The sequence below is a fragment of the Solanum lycopersicum genome, chromosome 1, assembly GCF_036512215.1.
Source record: "Solanum lycopersicum chromosome 1, SLM_r2.1".
Lineage (NCBI taxonomy): Eukaryota > Viridiplantae > Streptophyta > Magnoliopsida > Solanales > Solanaceae > Solanum > Solanum lycopersicum.
Window position 1 is genome coordinate 39,817,993 of NC_090800.1, and position 6,322 is coordinate 39,824,314.

Below are 6,322 nucleotides of genomic sequence, written 5' to 3' on the forward strand. Positions count from 1 at the left end.
TACGCATAAATACACATAATTCCTTTTGAAAATTATGGGTAGGTGGTACTTACGGGGACGCATCGGGTTTTAAAATTGGAACTAGATCTCGTAGTTCCTTTGACTTTCCCACTAACGATAGGTTAGGAGTTAGTGCTTATAATTTATTTTCAAAATAAACAATGTCATAATCAATCCAAAGTTTTAAAGGAAGATAACGCATAAATACACATAATTCCTTTTGAAAATTATGGGTAGGTGGTACTTACGGGGACGCATCGGGTTTTAAAATTGGAACTAGATCTCGTAGTTCCTTTGACTTTCCCACTAACGATAGGTTAGGAGTTAGTGCTTATAATTTATTTTCAAAATAAACAATGTCATAATCAATCCAAAGTTTTAAAGGAAGATTGAATAATGACTTTTTAAGAAAATTATGTTGCAAGGTTTTGATATGAAATATTTTTAAAAGCCAAGTAATTTGTTAAATGCATGAAATGATTATAATTTAGTATTATTAAATAAATATTGCATCATGAATGCGGAAGACAAATAGGATTACTAATTAAATAATATTAAGTAATTTTAGGGAGAGGGCTCAAATATGCACAAACAAATTTTATTTTTTATGGATATGTTAAAAGTTATTTAAAAGCCTATAGACATGATTTCTAGGTGTTAAAAAAAAGAGTAACACATATATGCATGATTTTGTAAATCTAAATGATATGAACAAATTAATCTTTAGGCATGAATTCTACATGACAAGACAATGCTAAAAGTTATAACACCTAATCAGTCTACTTAATTATTATGATTTGATTTTAACATTCAATAATTAATGGAATCTAGTTATTATTTTTTTAAAGACTTATTAACAAAAAGCGTCAAGCAAATTAAAAATTGGTTAGATTATAACACCTACAAACAATAATTCTAGGTGGTTAAAGACAAACCTATAGGCATGATTTCTAAAAATTACAATGAACAAGTAGGCATGTAAATCCCCCTCGCCTAGACGATCCCCCCAAATAAATTTATATATATGATCTTTGGAGTTACAAATGTTACAACATTCGAATAAATAAAATAAGAAATATATATATATATATATATATATATATATATATATATATATATATATTGAAATAAACAAATAAATCTTTCTTCAATTAATCTTCAACTTGAACTTCAAGTTTGAAACCGGAATATTAATGTATTTTTAGAGTAGCAAGAGAGAAATGAGATAAGGAAGAGTGATGAGAGAACTTGGGATTGAGAGTGAATGAGTGTACGAGTTGATGAAATAATAAAGGGAGGGGGTCTTATTTATATAGCAAAAAGAGGGAAACAAATAAGGAAAATGAATATTTAAAGGAATTAATTAAATATACTATTTTCCTTATTATAAAAGAGGAACAAATTAGAAAATTTTAAAATATTTCATTACCAAATATAAACAACTAATAATATATCAATAGAGAGTAATATATTTTCTCCTTAAATAAAGAGGAACTAAAATCAGAAAGATATTATTCTACCATAATTAAGCAAGTAAGAAATCAATAAACTTACCAATAAGAAAAAAAAATATCAATTAGTATTATTTTCCTTATTTCAAAGGAGCCAAAAATTGGAATTATTATTTTCCTAAAATAAGCAAGTAAGCATCTGCCTAATTTTCAACAAAAGAAAAAGGGGTCAATTAACAATAACAACAACAACAACAACAACAATAATAATAATAATAATAATAATAATAATAATAATACAAATATTCACCTATTATAATTTAACAGATAAATAAGCAAAACTAGAAGGAAATATATGGGATCCATAAATAGTCTTTATTGACATTTTAAATAAAGGTTTACTTCATAGAGAAAATAATGGCTAAATACAATAAAAGTGACTCAACAATTATCAAAGATTGGAAAAACGAAATATTAATCCAAGTTACTAATTTTAAATCTAATATCCAAATCAACAATTAAGGGTAAGACAAATAACAATTAGGAGGGAGCATTTTTCTAGCTGCCGCAAACAAACAATAATATTGATGGGGTTCAAAATTTTGACAGAAATCATCATTAACCTATAATAAACCTCCTAAATAAGACAAAGAATCAATTTGTCATGCCAAATTGCGACATAAAAAAGAGTAAAACATCAAGGTTTTTATTTTTATTTTTGCCAAAGTTGATTCAAGTGCATGTTTATTCTAATTCAATCAAGTAGAGACAGGGCATGTGCTAGTATGAGCTAACCTTCATCATTTTACAAGTTGCGACTTTCATATCATTTAAACATCGTAAAATGGATCGGATATGTGAAGATCCTTCTTTAAAACTCCACATCCATGCTACTGAAAATATCATTAGCGAGGATCATGTTGGGCAGAGGTGTTGCAGGTGTCTCGCCCGTGGCAGGTTGCTGGTTGGAGTTGCTGTCCACCGGAGTTTGCTGATGGTTGTTTCGATTCGTCTGAAACTCGTCGGTGCAACTGTTGTTGTACTTGCAAAGAGAGAAAAGAGGAGGGAGGGAAGATTGGAGCGGGAAGGAGAGGATGTTCAGGCGACACTGCCTGGTCGCTGGTGGCTGGTGGCTGCTTGTAGCTGATCACTGGGCTGCTGGTTTTGCTGGAGCTGGTTGCTGGCCGGACCAAGGAGAGTGGCGGCAGCTGCCGGAAAAATGGTGAGAGAAGAGGGAGGCAGCGAGAGGGTGAGGAGAAGAGAGGGATAGGGACGACGGGAGAGGGAGAATAAGAGGGGGGCTGGTGGCTGCCAAGGAGAGGGGAGGGAGAAGAGAGGGAGAGGAAACGGAGGCGGCTGGAGAGAGGCGATTTTAGCCGAAAATAATGGAGGGAGAGAAGAGAAGGGGAGGCTGCCAGAGAGGGGAGGTATAAGAGGAGAGAGGAAAAAAATATCTTCCTAGGTTTAGATCTTTGATAGTTCAAAAAATAGAGAAAAGAAGGATTTGATATCACCCGTCGATTAGATAGAGATGGAGGGTTAGGATAAGATCTAGGAATTAATTAAGATGGATGGATGGGATTAAAAGATGAAAAAATTAAAATCAAATTGGTTGGAGGATTGGAACCGCTAAAATTGCAATTAAATTGGCTAGAATTAAAATGAAAAAGTGACTACGATTGGAATAAAATTTGAAGTGGAATGGCTAGAATTGAAAGAAATTATGATAGAATAGGCTAGAATTGAAATAATTTTAAGAAAAGTGTAGGAATTACTATTTAATTAAAATACTACATATATTAAAATTTTTATATAAATTGAAAAATAATTAAAAATTTAACATTTGAAACTCATTAAAAAAATTAAAAATATAATAATGTTCATAATAATTTTATAAAGTAAACGATACTAAAATATATAAATTTTTGAGAAAAATCGACTAAAACTTCAAAACTTTAAGTAAATTTTAAAATATGTATTTAGTCGAATATAATCCAAAAAATGGTTATAGGTCAGTCAAAATTGGGTGTCAACATGTAACGACCTGTTTAGTCGTTTTGAGCAGCAGACTTTATTTCTGGAAGAACTGGCAGAAGAGACGGACCCCACGACGGACCGTCATGGGCACGACGGACCGTCGCAGGGTCTCGTTTCAAAACACTTAGAAAATCTGAAATTGGGTACTGAAAATCGACTCTCTGAACTTCGTGACGGAATGGCAGGACGGACCGTCACAAGCGTGACGGACCGTCATAGATTGTTCAGTGGAAATTGACTCTCTGACTCTTGCGACGACCTGTAGGACGGACCATCGCAGGCACGACGGCCCGTCACAGGTTGCGCAAATCCCAGGCAGAATCGGATTTCTGGTTAAGTTTTAAGGGACGTTTTTGACTATTCTTGCCTTAATTATAGATTTCGTGGGTTTATATTAATAACTCAAATTCTTGGGGGTTAAAAGAGGTAACCCTAAGTTAATTAGTGGGGTATTATTGCCATCTTTTACACTTAATTATATGTTAACTAGGGTAAAAGAAAGAGGGCTTAAATAAAGAAAATAGAGAGAACAAGGAGAGAGAGAAATTTATCGATCAAGAGGCAGAGGGAATATCAATGCTTGGGAAATTGCTTGTTGATTCCAATTCTTCGATGGAGGTAGGTTATGGTTTTCATGCTTTCATAGTAAACTCCTAATAGAGAATGATATGTATTGGTAGCATTATAAAACCCTGCTATGTGCTTAATTGTATGCATGCATGAACGTGATTATATAATTGTGATTATATTAAGCATGATGAAGCTATTGAATCCCAAATCTTGATAAAAACCTAATCTCTTGTTTATGATGATCCCTTGATGAGAAAGAAGGCTTGACGAACTAAAGTAATGAGATTGATGATGCCTTAGTGAGAAAGAAGGCTTGATGAATTAATAGAAAGAAATTAGGGGATCGGGTGTCACGAACCGACACGTAGATTTAGGGGATCGGGTGTCACGAACCGACACGTAGTATTAGGGGATCGAGTGTCACGTTCCGACACCAGGATAGAATATGGATCGGGTGCCACGTTCCGGTACTAGGATAGTATATGAGGATCGGAGTGTCACGTTTCGACACCAGGATAGAATATGGATCGGGTGCCACGTTCGGGTACCAGGAAAGTATATGAGGATCGGAGTGTCACGTTCGACACAAGGATAGAATATGGATCGGGTGCCACGTTCCGGTACCAGGATAGTATATGAGGATCGGAGTGTCACGTTCCGACACCAGGATAGAATATGGATCGGGTGCCACGTTCCGGTACCAGGATAGTATATGAGGATCGGAGTGTCACGTTCCGACACCAGGATATTATATGAGGATCGGAGTGTCGCGTACCGACACGAGGGGAATAAAGATAAAGAATCTTGAAAGATATTAATATACTCAATCTAATAAACTTAATTCCCAAACGAGTATGGTATTGAGGCTTGAGCCCTCATAGATGAACTTGATGGTAGTTATTGATGATTATAGTACTTGTTGTTGTTACATGTTGAGTTTTATAGTTGATTTATGATATTACTTGATATATACAGTTCTCTATTTTGAGTTGACCGATGATATCTACTCAGTACCCGTGTTTTGTACTGACCCCTACTTTTATGATTTTCCTTCTTGTTATTTGTGGAGTGCAGCAAACGTGCTGTCATCTTCGACTCAACAGTAACTCAAGCCAATCTTCGTCACACCGGATCTTCAGGGTGAGCTAACGCTTCTAGCTTGGACTGGATCTTCTCCTTCATGTCTTGATGCCTTGAACTTCCGGCATGGACTAGCTTCTTATGTATTTTTAGCTTCTTAGAAACTCTTAGAATTAGTAGTTTAAAGTAGATGTTCTTGTGATGATAACTTCCAGATTTTGGGAATAATAATAGTTATTGATTTTATTAATGAGTTTAAGTCTTCCGCATTACTTTATGTTGATATTACCTTGAAATATTAAGGTTTAGATTGGTTGGTTCGCTCACATAGGAGGGTAAGTGTGGGTGCCAGTCGCGGCCCGGATTTGGGTCGTGACAAAACTTGGTATCAGAGCATTAGGTTCGTTGGTCTCATCACACAAGAACAGGTCTAGTAGAGTCTTAAGGAATGGTAGGGGGACGCCTTTACTTTTCCTTGAGAGGCTATAAGACTTTAGGAAAATTTCACTCTTTCATTCTTTCTTTCGTGCTACTACTTGAGTCCAATGGGTATCTAGGCGATACGAATTGGTATCTGACCATCTTCACTCTCTTTCGCATGATGGTTAGAACTAGAGCAACGATTACGCCAACACCAACACCGGACAGACAAGAAACAGCTGAGCCAGCCACTGGGGCTGTGGCTCGAGGGAGAACAGCGGTAAGGGGCCATGGTAGAGGTCGTGGGAGGACGTCCTCTAGAGGAAGAGGACGAGCACCGAGCCCATCTGGTACTAGGGCGGTGACTCCTCCACCGACTGAGGAAGTAATAAGAGAAGGGGAGGATGGGGAAACTTAACAAGTGCAAAATGAGGAAATGCCACCCCAACCTAGCCCAGAGATGATCAATCAGGTTCTGGCTTATCTTAGCGGTTTATCTGATCAAGATCAGGCACCTCCAGTGTTTTCTGCGCCAACACCTCCGGTTTCAGAAGTACAACATGCGGCTACTGTGGCTCCCCGCATGGATGTTCCATTGGACATAGGCACATTTCCACGTCTGATTACTGGGCCTATAATGACAAATGATCAGCGTGAACTTTTTAGTAAGTTCTTGAAATTGAAACCTCCAGTCTTCAAGGGTGCTGAATTTGAGGATGCTTACGATTTTCTGGTTGACTGTCATGAGCTACTACACAAGATGG